Source organism: Lissotriton helveticus, chromosome 2_1 (assembly GCF_964261635.1).
Source record: "Lissotriton helveticus chromosome 2_1, aLisHel1.1, whole genome shotgun sequence".
NCBI lineage: Eukaryota > Metazoa > Chordata > Amphibia > Caudata > Salamandridae > Lissotriton > Lissotriton helveticus.
The window spans coordinates 112406315-112420780 of record NC_136059.1 but is presented as its reverse complement, the minus strand read 5'-3'; positions in this window follow the sequence as shown (position 1 = coordinate 112420780).

The following is a 14466-nucleotide window of genomic DNA, read 5'->3' as shown; positions in this document are numbered from 1 at the left end:
ACCTGACACACTGCCCTAATCTGATAGTACAACAACTTTTCGAGGGTGATAGCGCTGTCAGGAAGAGAGAAGAATGCGTTGTCGGGATAAATGTCTGCAGCAGTGGTAAGGCCCATATAAGTAGCATGGTGAGCCAAGCCAACTTTCTACAAAGGGGGAAACACAGGATTGCCAGCGAGTCTCAGGGAAAGTGCATGCAAAATGGTGACGCCGGAGTATCTGCGCAGCCCGTCCCAGGCCCATCGCAAGCATTCAATCGTATCTATCTTGTCTCAGGGGTACTTGGGTGGAAAGAATAATGCAGTTTGAAGCGGCCATGGGGCAGCAAGGCTAGCCTTGACCGCATTATGGGGCTGACGCCCATAGTGTGGGGTGCAGCCACAAGTGGAGAAAGCTGGCTTGACCACATAGTGCATAAAGCTTAAAATCTGTAGCTGCCATACCACCCCGGGCTAAGGGTAGAGTAAGTGTATCATAAGCGATTCTGTGTTCACGCCCAGCCCATATCAAGGCAACAATGCTGGAATGGAGCTTGCGAAAAAAGAGCGATGTGAGGGGGATAGGGATATTTAAAAAGAGATATAAAAATGTTGGTAGCACCACCATCTTGGCTAAGGCGATGCACCCCACTAACGATAGAGGGAGCTTTTGCCACTTGCGAATCTTAGTCTCTAGCCAGTCCATCGCCTGACCAAAATTAGACCTCCAGAGTTAGTCCACAACCCTGCTCAACCAGACTCCGAGGTACCTAATAGGACTAGACGCCAAGACAAAGGGATAATCAGGGGTGAATGGCTTCGTAGCATCTGTTAGGGGGAAAAGTGCCCATTTGCTCCAGTTTACCTGGATTCTAGAGAGGCACCCAAACCGCAAAACCTCCCTGGTCATGGGAGCAAGATTTTCGTGAGGATTGCAGACGGACAGGGCAACATCGTCCGCGTACCTGGATGTGACAAGAGCGCGTGCCGGGAAGCCAATGCCTCGCTGAGTGTGGTGTTGCCACAGACGTGCCTCGAGGGACTCCATGGCGATGGCAAAGAGGATGGAGAGAGGGGACACCCTTGTCTGGTAACCATCAAGATGGTAATAGGGTCGGTGACCTGCCCATTCACCCTGATGCGTGCTGTGGGAAGGGTGTATAGTAGCTCTATTTTGCACACACAATCTGGACTGAATCCCAGACAAGGGAGAAGGTAGAAGAGGAAGGGCCCCTCCAGCGTATCACAGGCATTGGTGGCGTCCAGTAAAGCTGCACAGCCGATAGAGAGGGGGTGATTAGATGGAGGATCGATAAGATAGTTATTGTGAGAAGTGGCATGCCTTGGAATGAACCCAGATTGATCCGGGCGAGCAATTAAGGACATGAGGGGGAGGAGACGAGTGGCAAGTAATTTAGCATAGATTTTAATGTCGGTATTGATGAGGGATAAGGGGCGGTATGAATCACAGCAATCCGTGGGTTTGTCAGGCTTCAAGAGAAGAGTGACTATAGCCTCACGTAAAGATGGTAGGAAGCTGCCACATTCAAGAGAGTCATTGTACATGGCAGCTAAGTGCGGAACGAGAAGAAGTGCGTATTGTTTATAGAAAGCAGGGGTGAGACCATCGGACCTGGGAGCCTTGTCAACATGGGGGCCCTGCAATAATAGTGGAAATTTCCTCCTGAGTGAATGGATCATCGAGCTAGTCCCGGTGATTTTTACTGAGCCAAAGGAGCTCAAAATATGGGTCCATGACCTCCCGAGGAGCTGCCTCGCCAGCAGAATATGGCTGGAGTAGAAGGTGGAAATTATGACAATAATATCAGAGGGGGAGGTTGTTCAGTCTGCGGATTTGTCGCTCAGCTCCGTTATGTAGGAGGAGGCGTGCGGTTGTCTGAGGACGTTTGCGAGCATCTCCATCACCATAGCGCCACACTTGCGCCCCTCCAGCCAAAAACAGGATCTCCCTGTCACCCTCCTCATAAAACTCGGAAAGCTTAGCTCTGATTAACGCGAGCATGGCGGGGATCCCGAGATTGCTGAAGGTCTAGTGTTTTGATCTCATTTTCCAAACGATCGAGAGTACCCCGGATAGATTCAAGCACCCCAGACTGCTTGGCGATGCACCCGCCCCCTCCCCCCCCAAATAACAGCTTTAAAACTTGCTCAGAGGGTGGAGGGTGACTCCACCGAGCCAATGTTGAGTTCAAAGTAGGTGATTATTGCACTACAATTCTCCTCGCGGAAAGCGGCATCCTAAAGGTCATTGGGGCAGATGCCAGGCAAACCTGAGGCACAGTGTGAGCGGGAGCTGAAGGTGCAAGCGAACAGGGGCGTGGTTGGAGAGGGTGCGGGCCATATGGTCCATCGAAGTGGTCCAGGAGGAAATGTTGCACGTGGTAAAAAACAGATCCAGGCGAGACCACAAGCCCTGCGAGCCCGAGATGCAGGTGCCCTTGCGCCTGTCAGGATGTTGTCTGAAGTGATGGAATGGAGCATGGATGTGGCGTGAGGGTGCTGAGTGTGGCCACCGGAGAGGCTTAGTGTCAGTAATGGAGCTATATTAAAGACACCTGCCCGGATCAAGGAGTGAGGTCTGACCGAGCAGTTCGCCCAGCAGTCTCAACAGGAGGTGCAATGCAGGGAGATCAGCACTGTAGGCGTTGAACAATCCCTGGGCCCACAAGCCAGGTAACGGGGTCCTTGCAGCAGTCAATGTGATGAAGAGGGCCCCGGCTGCAGCGATGTCCCTTCACATACCCTGAGTGCCACAGGTGGGCGCAGACGTGTGTCAAACGCCAAGCAGGCACCGCACTCCACAGCGTGGTGCACCATGAGTGGTGAAACCAGGAAAGTGCGGCACCCCCGTCGCAGGGCCAGCAGATACGCAAGCACTTGGAGGGAGAGCTCCCTCCCCACTTGGAGTCGCTCCTGACAAGCACCCGCGGTACGGTGCCCGCACCTCTGTCCCTCCCGCAGCTCCCCCGCCGCACTAGATCGCGCCTCTCACCTGGATATGTCAGGGAGAATCCCTCTTCATTACTACCTCCACCTGACCACAGACTCTGCAACGCACTCCCTTACAGGCTTGATTATCCACTTCTCCTCTCCAGTGCACCTAATCTCACAAATGACCTTGGGTCCCAGCCCCATGTCAGGCACCATTGGGCCACACTTTCATTTTTCCCGGTAAAAACATTAGGAAAATCACCTTCAAACTTAAAACATTGAATATAGCAGGGAATATAATTAGCACGCACTTTAAAGTATTTTCCACAGTAGCCCTTATGACCCGACTGCTAATTAAATAAACAAAAACAGAAAGGCTGGCTTCAGCGCTGACGCAAGTCTTTTTTGGCGCTGCACCAATAACCTCTTTCTCCGTAAATACCTTTACTTCCACCTTCCAACAGTGCCCCTCATCTCCCCATAGCCCCTCCCCTATTGACCTTCTCCTCGGATTACCTCAATGCCACCCTCCACCAGTGCCCCTCATCTCTCCCTAACTCCCCCCTCCACCCCATGACATCTTCCTCAGATTCCCTCACTGCCACCCTCCACCCGTGCCCCTCATCGCTCCATAGCCCCTCCCACTACCTCCTCCTCGGATTCCCTCACTGCCACCCTCCAACAGTGCCCTCTATCTTTACGTAGACCCTCTCTCATATGAATTTCATTTGTCGCATAGCGCTACTCATATCAGTGTAGTGTGTGTCAGTACTTTACACAACGCACACATTATACAGATACAATGAATCATACAAGTATGTAAATCAGTCTATTGGGAATGTCGCATAAGCCAATGAGGATTACAAGGTGTATGAATCACATGTCATCCATACTGGTGGGCGGGATATTTTAAGAGGGTTTGGTCTGGGGAAACACAACCTTAGGATTTAAAGAGTATTCCATGGGGGTCAGCATTACTGATAAAAATGTATATCTGCCCAAACATACTCATTTTAACAACATTAGAATAATGAAAGACTGGGGGAGTTCTAACTATATCACAAAACCTAAAAAGCGAAGTTCTAACTATATCATTCATGTTTGTATGCAGCTCTTTGATGACAGTTCATTGGTTACTGTCCTATGTTAGGATTGTAACTTCTGAACTGCAAGTAATACAAGGATCTCTGTGACAAAGGCAGTAACCCACTGAGCTATCCAGGGCTTTAAGTGGGCCGTGTCTCACTAGGTCTGAGCATCGGCAGTTTTTTAAAGGGGCCTCGAAACGGGTCTCTATCTAGCTCTGTTTTGTGCGCTGGTCACAGGTAGTCCGTTTTTTCCGAACTGCAGTGACAGCAGTCTGCTGTCACTGCAGTCCAGAAAAAAAGTGCCATGGCACAAAACAGAGCCAGATAGAGACCCGTTTCGAGACAGCAGGCACATAGGTGTAACCTGCTCACACTACTCACAAGTGGAATGTTACGGCATGACGTCATGCCAGGGGAGCGCTGTAGGGGGAAGGGAAATCCTTTAAAGAGTCATTTTCTCTCTGGATTTCCCTTCTCTTGTTGAAACTCAGGAGCAGCAACATTGTTTTAATGTCACCGGTGCTTTAAGTGGAAGCTTTTGCAATTATATACAAGCCATAGTTGCTGTTATTTATCTTATGCAACTAAAAACCATTGATAAAGCCAATAGTCCTGACTTGTAGGTATGATGTTACTTGTTGTATCAAATACCTGGATGCAATGACAGAAACAGCAAAATACAAGTCAGGCCGCACACTGCTAAACACAGATTTTTAACGTACTGTTTTTAAGCCACGTCCTCAATTACATTGGCCACGCCCCTTTGAGAGACCCCCCCCCCAGTTTTTTCATCCCACTCAAAGCCCTGGAGCTATCCACATAAAATACAGTTCATCTGCATTTGAAAACTACTAACAGACAAATGATTGCTCTCCAGCAGGATCATTAATCACCAGCGTTATCTGGGTATTTTGTATTCCTATTGTTGTCCTGCATCGGCCATGATAATGATAAAAACTGTTTAAATGAAGCACACACGTGTGTGTTCTGCTGGACCTGTGCAGATTTTAAAAAGAAAAATATATAGTAACACATTCTCTTACCTACTCCATTAGTCAAACTTTGTGTCACAGCCTTTTGTGATAAGCCACTGCAGGTGTCAGGAAAGGTGAATAGGAATAAACAAACTTCTTTTCTCCTGCGCTGCATATAAAAATAAATATCAACGCGCAGCAGGACAGTAAGCAAAGGTTACCAAAGGTTACCCTTGTCAAAGAAAGGGTTTGTCGCTTTTCGCCATGCAGAGATGAAGGGGTGAAAAAATAAACAAAGCCTCCTTAACATATACATGGTCTTGTAAAGACCTGTGAAGTACTCGGGCGTGGCTGCGATCATCTCTAAAACTGTCTGTGGGTGCGCGCTCCTCGTCCCGGGCTTACACAGGCGACGGGGGAGGGTTGAAGCACTTGGACCCCAAAGACGCCTGCCTTCAAGCCCTCAGTGCAAGGGCCATGGATCCTGTTTGGGTGGGCCAGGCTCATGTTTGGGTGGGCCTGGCCCACCCGGCCCACCCGCTAGAACCGGGCCTGATGTTGTCAGGCAGCATAGTGGCCAACGTTTGGCTCTGGGGTGCAGACAACCCCACGCTTTGATGGAAGGGGCTGAAACAAACCCGGGTCCGCAGGATTGTTACGGACTTTCGGCTTGGCCGGCAGAGCCCACTTAAAGTGCGGCCATCTTGCAGCCGGCTACGCCACGCCCCTTAGATGCAATATAGTTCTAACATAGAGAAGGGAATGCACATTAGAATTCAACACTATGCTTTGGGGCATGTAGCACATTGCCCATATTGTCAACAATGCCATGTGTTACGTTACCAGTTTTGGCACCACATCTTTAATTTTCATTCTCACTGCAGAATCAAAGGGGGTGACAGAACCAACAATTTAGTTTGACTTTGGCACATCCTGCTTTGGAAATGCCTTGAAGATTTACCAGTGAGACTTCTAGTTTCATAGCGGGCAGATGAAAAAGTTACATACCTTTGGCGATGCTCTTTCTGGTAGAGATTCTATGTAGTTGCAGAGCCACTCCTTTTCTATATTCCCCAAGCAGCAGACCGGATGCGGAAACTACCTGTGCGTGCCCATATGCTCGGCACTCATGCTCTTCCGCTCTGGAAATGATGTGCTGAGTTCATATAGGTGGCACTTTGTGCAGGCAGTTGCTTTCAAGAGTGTCTGCATGCCCATACACAAGCCCCAAAAGCAAATTGCTGTGACCAGTGTGCAGATTCCTAGAGTTGGAATGTTATTAATGGATAGAGTGCAAACAAAAATGGGGAGAACGGAACGGTCGTAAGGAATCTGCATGTAGAGAGTTTCTACCAGAAAGAGCATTATTGAAGGTAAGAAACTTATTCTACTCAGGGACTTCTAGCTGCAGAGTACTCACTTGTTGACTAGATTCCAAAACTGTACCTATTTGGAGTTGGCTTTGTGGATGTACTTGAACTAGAACCAGGACCTGCAAACCTAACTGTCCAGGCAGTAATGATATGTGAACGTATATAGGGATGCCCACATAGTCGCCTGGTAAATGTTCAGTGAAGGGACTTCACATGCCAAAGCAGTGCAGCAGCTTTGGCCCTGGTACTATGAGCTTGCAGTTTTTCTGAAGACTGCTTTTTAGCCGGAGCATACCAGATATTAGTGCAGAGTACAGCTGGTTTACTTCTGCACAGACTTGCCTTTTTTTGCTCCCGAGAATCCCATAAATAGCTGATCGCCCATCCGGTGTTCTTTAGTACGATCTACTTAAAAGCTCAGCACTCTTTGGGAACCCAAGCACTGCAGTCCCTCCTCCTTAGAGAGGAGTGGTGGAGCATAGAACGCTACCAAGGTGATGTTCTGAGCTGCATGGATTGGCATCACACCTTTAGGCAGGAAGGATGCCCCTGTTTGATCAAACCAGATTTTCTGAGAAGTTGATGTACAGGTTGTTGACACAGAGCTGAGCTTAAAGCTTACTCACATGCTGTGCGGTGTTATGGCGAGGAGGAACACTGTCTTTAGGGTGAGCAGTCGCATGAAGCAGCTCTTAAGTGGTGCAAAGGGAGCGCACACCAGAAACATAAGATCCAAGTTGATGTTCTACTGTGACATGACAAAAGGAGAGGGAGAGGAAGGAAACAAATGTAGTAAACCTTTAAAAAACGTGATTATTAACTGGGGACTTAAACAATGAGGGCTGATCCATCAACTGCAAAAAAGTCAAAAGAGCTGAAAGGTACCCTTTAACTGTTCCCAGAGAAAAGTCTTGCCGGGCCAGAGTCTAAACAAATACCAATACATCAGATAACTTTGCATGGAGTGAGCCTTTCTGCCAAATACTGTTCTAACCCACAAATTTGTTCCACAGGCGAATACAGTTCGAGGGGCTCCTGACTGCCAAGATGCCATCAACTACCTCTGGAGGAAGGTTGAAGGTATTTAGCTGTTGCCGCTCAATCTCCAAGAATGAAGGTGTAGATTGTGAAAGCCCAGTTGCAAACCTTTGCCCTGCTACTGTGACAAGAGCTTCTCCCAGAGGAGCATCTTGATCATAGGATGAATGCTCAATCCCAGGAGGTCTGGATACCATACACTTTGTGCGCAATCTGGACTACTAGAATGATTTGGGTCCAGTTGGTCCTGATCTTCTTGAAAACTCGGGGCAGGAGTTGTATCAGCAGAAAGGCATACAGGAGTCCCGAGTTCCACTGGAGGCAGAATGCATTTCTGTGAGGGAGACGTTCTGAAAAATTCAGCACACTGAAGTGCTGACATTGCTCTTCTTGCCAGTGGCAAACAAATTGAGCCAAGATTCTTCCCATTCGAGACAGCTACCACCTACTACGCCACCTACTGGAGAAACTGACACTTGCGATGGGCTGAGCTTGTCCACCCTGGCATTCGGCAGTCCTGGCAAGTGATTCATCCCCACCAAACTTCTTTAGTGGTCCAACCTTTTTCAGAGGTGCAGGGCCTCCTGGTACAGGGTCTGTGGCTCCACTCCACCTTGCATGGAGGTGTTGTTGTCCATGAGCACCTGTACCAGCTCCCCTGATAAAAGTAAAGAAGGCTTTCAATGCCAGGCAGATGGTCGCGAACTCCAGAAGGTTGATATGGAGCCGGGACTCTGGAGACCCAATCGTGGTCTAGTAACTACCACTGCAGATGCTTTGCAGTCTCCTCTGAAATCTGCATGTGGCCAGAGAGGTCACCTTGATGTTGGGCCTACTGAGACTTCAGATCCACCTGCATATGCCAGCTGGCATGCTGGAGCAGCAGGATGCAGAGTGCCAGCAATCCGAGCATCCTCAGAGTCAACCTCACTGAAATCCAGGACCAAGGGTGAAAGATCGGGATCACAGCCTGAATATTCTGGACTCTCTTTCCTGAGGGAAATACATTAAATCAAACTGTGTACAGAATGCCTGGGATGAAAGAGAACTTCTAAGAAGGAGGTAAATGCAACTTTAGGATGTTGATAGTGAACCTCTAAGATGAAATAGGGGTCTCTGTGATTCTGGAGATGATTCACGACTGCCGTGGGTGAGCCTGCCTTTAATAGCCAGTCATCAAGGTAGGGGAAAACTGGCCCACATGACATCCAAAGGTGTGCTACCTCCACCACCATCACTTTTGTGAACATCCGAGGGGCACTGCTGAGCCCAAAGTGGAGCACAGCAAACTGAAAATGGTTATGTCCCACCATGAACCGCAGGTAGCATGTATGGTCCCGCAGGACGGGTTATAGAAATAGGCATCCTGCAGGTCCAACACACCAATATCCAGTCTCCTGGGACGTGGGTAGACATAACATAACAGGTGTGTTTGTAAAGCGCACGATTACACAAAGGTGTCCTGGCGCTGAATAACAGATGTTTATTGTTACCCAACTCAATGGTACTCATTTTATCAAACTCAAATGGATGAAAGGCTGAGTGGACCCACCAGGATTTGAACCTGTGACCATGAGGTCGAACACAGGCCCCTGCAGTGGCTGCTTTAGTTCACTGAGACACCAGACCCAGCAAACCTGAGCCAGTGCGAGCATGCAATGATGTAATACAGAAAAGGTACTTGACAAGTGTCAATGCTATAAGTGCTTTCAATACTGACCTAGAGCTGCAGGCGTCCGCATCCTACTGGAGCTCTTCACAGACTAGGGGAAGGTCGATATCAAGACTGAACAGGTGCAGGGATGCAAGGATGGATCCTTGGGGTACTCCAAAAGGAATAAGGGTGGGGAAAATAAGGAGTTTCTGGATTTAACACATTGGTTTCTGTCAGCAGGTATGTTTTAAATAATTTTAACACTGTGTCTGCGTTGTCCATCCTGTCACTCAAACTCTGTTTGAGGATGCTGAGGATAATGGTGTCAAAGGTGGCACATAAGTTAAAGATCACTCATCAAATAGTTTAATCCATGATCTGAATCATGTATCATTCCCTGTATTCTCAATAGTTGGTTCTCTTAGTAAATGTGTTAGGTTGAGTGGTTGTGCATTTTGCATATTTGGCCAAGAAAGTAGACCAGTAACAGGTCTGTGGTTTTGTACATTGTCTGAGTCAGCATTTTTTGTTCTTTTTAGAAGTGGTTGGACATGACCTACTTTCAAAGCATCTGTAAAAATGGTAGGGGTGAAAGAACAAAAGGGTAATTCATGGACATAAAGTCGGCTGTTGGATGTCAACATGAGATATGGATATGTCAATGGCTACATTTTGAGTGCTGTCATTGACTCAGGACCAGCATATCCTTCAATTTCTGAACAACCCTCGTTAACTACTCCAATGGAAATCAAGTTATTGACCTCGGGGAAATGAAAGGCCGTGTTGGCCTGGTAATCCAAATCATGACCAGAATGTCTCTAGATGTCAGCTGTGAGCACATAACACAATGGCAAAGCTTAGTGTTTCCTTTGCTTCAAGAGTGCAACTGTTGATGCACAAAGTTGGGCTACCTTCTTCCTCACTCCGAGGCCTAAGTTAGTGCGCCACATGGCAGAGACCTGCTCTTGGCTGAGCATTCAACCAGGAGCCATCGTGGTCTGGCCCAGCTGTGGTGACAACCAATCTCAAGTACAGCAATGTAAACAGGTGCAATGTTTAACCTCTTGACCGCGGCACAAATTCTGCCCCAGTGCTGGGGAATTAATGAGTGGGTGGGGTTCGGACGGCCCAGGCAGTCCTCCGCACATGCCCACTGTGGCCGTCCGTCGCATGCAAGGGGTTAACTAGCTCCAGGTCCCACTTCCAAGAGCATACCCTTAACTGATTTATGGAGATTTTATGGACAACTTTAAATAAAGTTCGGATTGTGGGTGTCTTCTTTCCAGTGTAGGGATCTTCTGCCATCCAGGGTGGTGTGTCGGTCACAGGCATAGGTATTGGTATAAGGGGTCCAGCCAGTGTAGTGGCACCGGGGCCAAGAGGTGAAAAGGGGCCCAGGCTGTCCTATATCAGCTGCAGTTATTCTTAGTGGCCTCACACTCTGATATGGTTTAAACAGAGGCTGACGGGCCTAGCTCTGTTTACTCTTCGTGGGAGGTGGGTGGAGTGCGCCAGAAGAAATGCGAAGTGGGAAATGGAGAAGAAATAGCGAAAAGAGATAAAAGAAAGAGAGAGAGGGGAAAGATAGAAAAGTGAGGAAAGTAACAGAATGGAAAAGAGGCCTAATGATGAAAAGGAACGAGAAAGGAGATGAGGTTAGTGAATAAGGGGCAAGGGAAAGGAGCTAGAAAAATGGACTTCACAAAGAAGAGGGAAAAAAGATCTTCAAGAGACAGAATAGGGAGGATAGGGGATTGTAGTATAGATGGGTTCACTGTCTACGTTGCTAAGTTAGCATGAGCTTCGCTGCTATGAGGCTGCTTTTGCTCACAACACTGCACACGTTTATTTTGCAAGACTCTATTTGTGCCCTTTTCACATGAGAACTGTCTGCCTTTCTCGATCGCTACTGTGCTCTGAGGTTTAGTCTGCACACAATGTACAAGGTCGATCAACAATGCCCCTTGTTAATCTGTTCTGGTCAGTCCCTCGCACCTAAACATAACTTGCTATACACATCTGCACTATTGGAAGTTTTATGCTTTAATATTGCAAGCGAAACATGTTGTTGAGACACTTGGAGAGACACCTTTCCAGAGAGAAGAGCTATGCTTGTCCTGGAATGTAAACCTTTAATCTAGGCCTTGAGGTTGGGGTCTGCTGACAAAGCCCAGAGGTCTTCTCTTTTTATAATAAATTCATTTTTACCACGGGGAGGGTGGTCAGGCACTGTAGTCCTTTTCTTCTGTCTTTATAAAATGATTTCCCCGTTTGTATTCTATGGAATTGTACCAATGCTGACTATATTGTGTTTATGCATTTTGCTGCTAGTATTGGCACGTGTACTGTACCATAGAGTGTGTTAGTGCAAATAAACATTTTAAACTATACAGCGTCTTGTATTACTCTCATTGTGGACAAGTATGAGTGAGTGAGCGAAAGAGTTGCCTGGCTCCCGCGATCCCTGAGAAGGTTAGGGAGTGTCGTGTTCTGGATTGCCTACTCATTGGGAGCTTCGCTGTTAGTCGGAGAGTGAATGAGACACTATTGCTAGTCGGTTTGGGATTTTGGGTACTAATGTGGTACATGGGTACACCCCCTATTCACTGAGGTCCTGGTTTCCTGTGCATAGTTCTGTACATGTGCAGAATCCCTACAACATGGCGCCGCCAACATTTTGGTCTGGTTATTATCTGCGAGACACTTGACACTTGAGTAGTGCTTGTAGTTGTCCACAATACCTCACGTCTGTCTCCGGAGACAGCTGTGATGGTGTAACCTCCTATATTGATGTTTTTATAGGTTTTTTCAAGCTTCAAGTTTAAAAAAAAGGTTTCTCCCTCTTTGTTCTTTATCCAATATTGCCCTCCACTTTTTAAGTTGTTCACTATTTGCTTTTAACGATGACAGTAGATATCCCGCCTCATAGTTGTAGGGCCCTTCATGCGTTTCTGGCTCTATATAGGGTGCCTAATGAGGGTGCGGAGCTCATTTTCGTGGTGGAGGCGAATCCAGCTTTCCACTTCTAGATCTTTTATTCTTAGGTCACCTTTCCGGTGGTGGATGGGATGGATGGTCTGTTTCATACAAACACCGCCACAGTCCTTCCTCATAATTATCAACCCTTTAGGACTCTTGAGGTTCCACTTACAGCTTGACAACACCACATTTGGTTTAATGGCACCCTTCCTCACCCGTTTTTCCTGGTCCATTTAGGTCCTTTATTAATTGATGGTGCCACTTGGCCGGTTTTAGCTGGGTACACCCCACACCCATGCTATTTGACTCTTCAAATAGCAGACCTTTGTGTCTTGCACACATCTTCGATACGTGTGCATAGAGCAGTTATACAATACCTGACCCACAACGTCCAGGTGGGACCATCTGGTGCTGCTGCACATCCTGCAGGACCTGGTGGAGTGACTATCAGTCCCATTATGGTTAATTTGGTTATAGGCAAGCAGCCACAAAATAAGGATGAAATGCCTTATTGGCTTTCTGGGAAATTTGGACAGCTTGAAGCTGTTTTTCCAAATACATTTCCTGTGGAGAAACACAGTATTTTGACTTTGCCTAAAGACTTACTTCCTGAACTAGCTGATTATAACACCTGGGGTAAGGTGCTGGCAGCTGTATATTCAAAGTATTTTGGCACTCCCTCTATGATTATACTCCCCTCCGTGAATAAATGCGTTCAAGATGAACATGGCGCTGAGGCGGCTGTAGAGCTGGGGATGAGACTAGTGGGAGTGTTCAACGTGGTTGCTGATATGAATCTTGCCAATGTCAAGGGCGATGCAATAAGCTTTCAAGGGGCGAACCACTTGGAGGCTGTCCCTGAGGCAGACAAACCACGCAAATTAGCAGAAATTATTGCAAAGGCTTATAAAACTATAAGCCGCAATAGTTTGGGAGTGAAGCCTTTTACTCAAAAGCAAACACAATCTCAAAAACAACAACAGATCCAGTCTAACAAAAACAGGCATCCAGTCTTTTCTAAAAAGAACTAGAAGAATAAAAAACAGCAACTGCAGAAACAAAGCTTGCGTGCTGGTTCACCTACAGCTGAACCCACTGAGCGCACCTATGACTTGTGCGATCAAGTGAACCTGAAGACCCCTGATAGATTTCAAGTCCCTAATCAGCATTCTCCCTGTTCTTCACAGGACACATCTGGCTCTCAATTCGGAGGAGGGGATCTCCAAGATTGTGGCATCAGTCAATCTGCGCCACAGGGACGTGATTAGCCTCAGCAATTTGAAGCCAAGGGAAAGCAGGAGGAAGAATTGCGCTCTCGAGCACTGTTTCATAAGAAAAAAGTTGCCGCTTTAACATCGAGATATGCCTCAGACAGTGAGAACCCGCCTGCTGGTGGATTGGCCCCCACCTTTGCTCTGGCGGCATCAAGCGGGGAGGACGTGATAATGTGAGTTTTTCACGTTACGCCCCCAAAGAGCATGGGGAGGCCTTTGTAGCTGAGTTGGCTTTAGCCCTGGCACCAGCAGTGTACTGTAATCAAGTGGGCTGGGATAACTATTCTCCGCCGCATGAAATTCCATTGCAGTCTCTGCCACAGACTCATCCCATCCGGCGGGAAGCTAAAGGTCCAGTTTCTGAGGCTCTAACTGAGTGGGAATATCAAGAAGTGATTGAGACATATGTGTCACCGATGAATAATCCCCTTTTCACTGAATCCAAACCTGATGGGTCTTATCACATAGTTTTAGATTACTGACATTTGAACTCTCATTGTCGTATATTTGCCATACAGAATACCTACAGCTCTGCTCCTGTAGACAAAAATATAAAATGACACTTGACATTTACAATGCCTTTTTTAGCCATAACCTGCCCCCTGAATGCAGTCAATGAACAGCATTCACAACGGGTGGAAAACAGAAAAAGGTTTCGGCGATTACCTATGGGGTATGAAATAGCCCCGGGGTTTTTGCCGTACGTGTTGTCTCTTTGTTAGACAGCATTAACCCAGATGCATACTAGTACATTGACAATATTTATCTGACAGATGACAAATTATGGCCAAATCTATGTCGTGTTGACCGCATCCTACTTATGTTTGCAGAATACGGTTAAAAATTTTATTTTGCTAAATCACACACCACTTGCTATGCGGTGCTCTTTTTGGGCTATGTGCTCAACAATGAAGGTAGGGGCTTGGCGCCCCACTTTCTGGATAAATGAGCACATTTACAGTCTCCGACTTCTCTGAAGAAACTCAAGTCTTTGCTGGGATTTTTAAATTTCGGGCGGTCTTACATCCCCGATTATGCCCAGCGTATCAAGCCTCTTAATGCTTTGATACAACCTACATTTTCAAAAGCCACCTGGCTTCCGCAACACTCTGCTATACTGCAATCTTTGCAGTCAGATCTTCTTGCATCTAAGTAC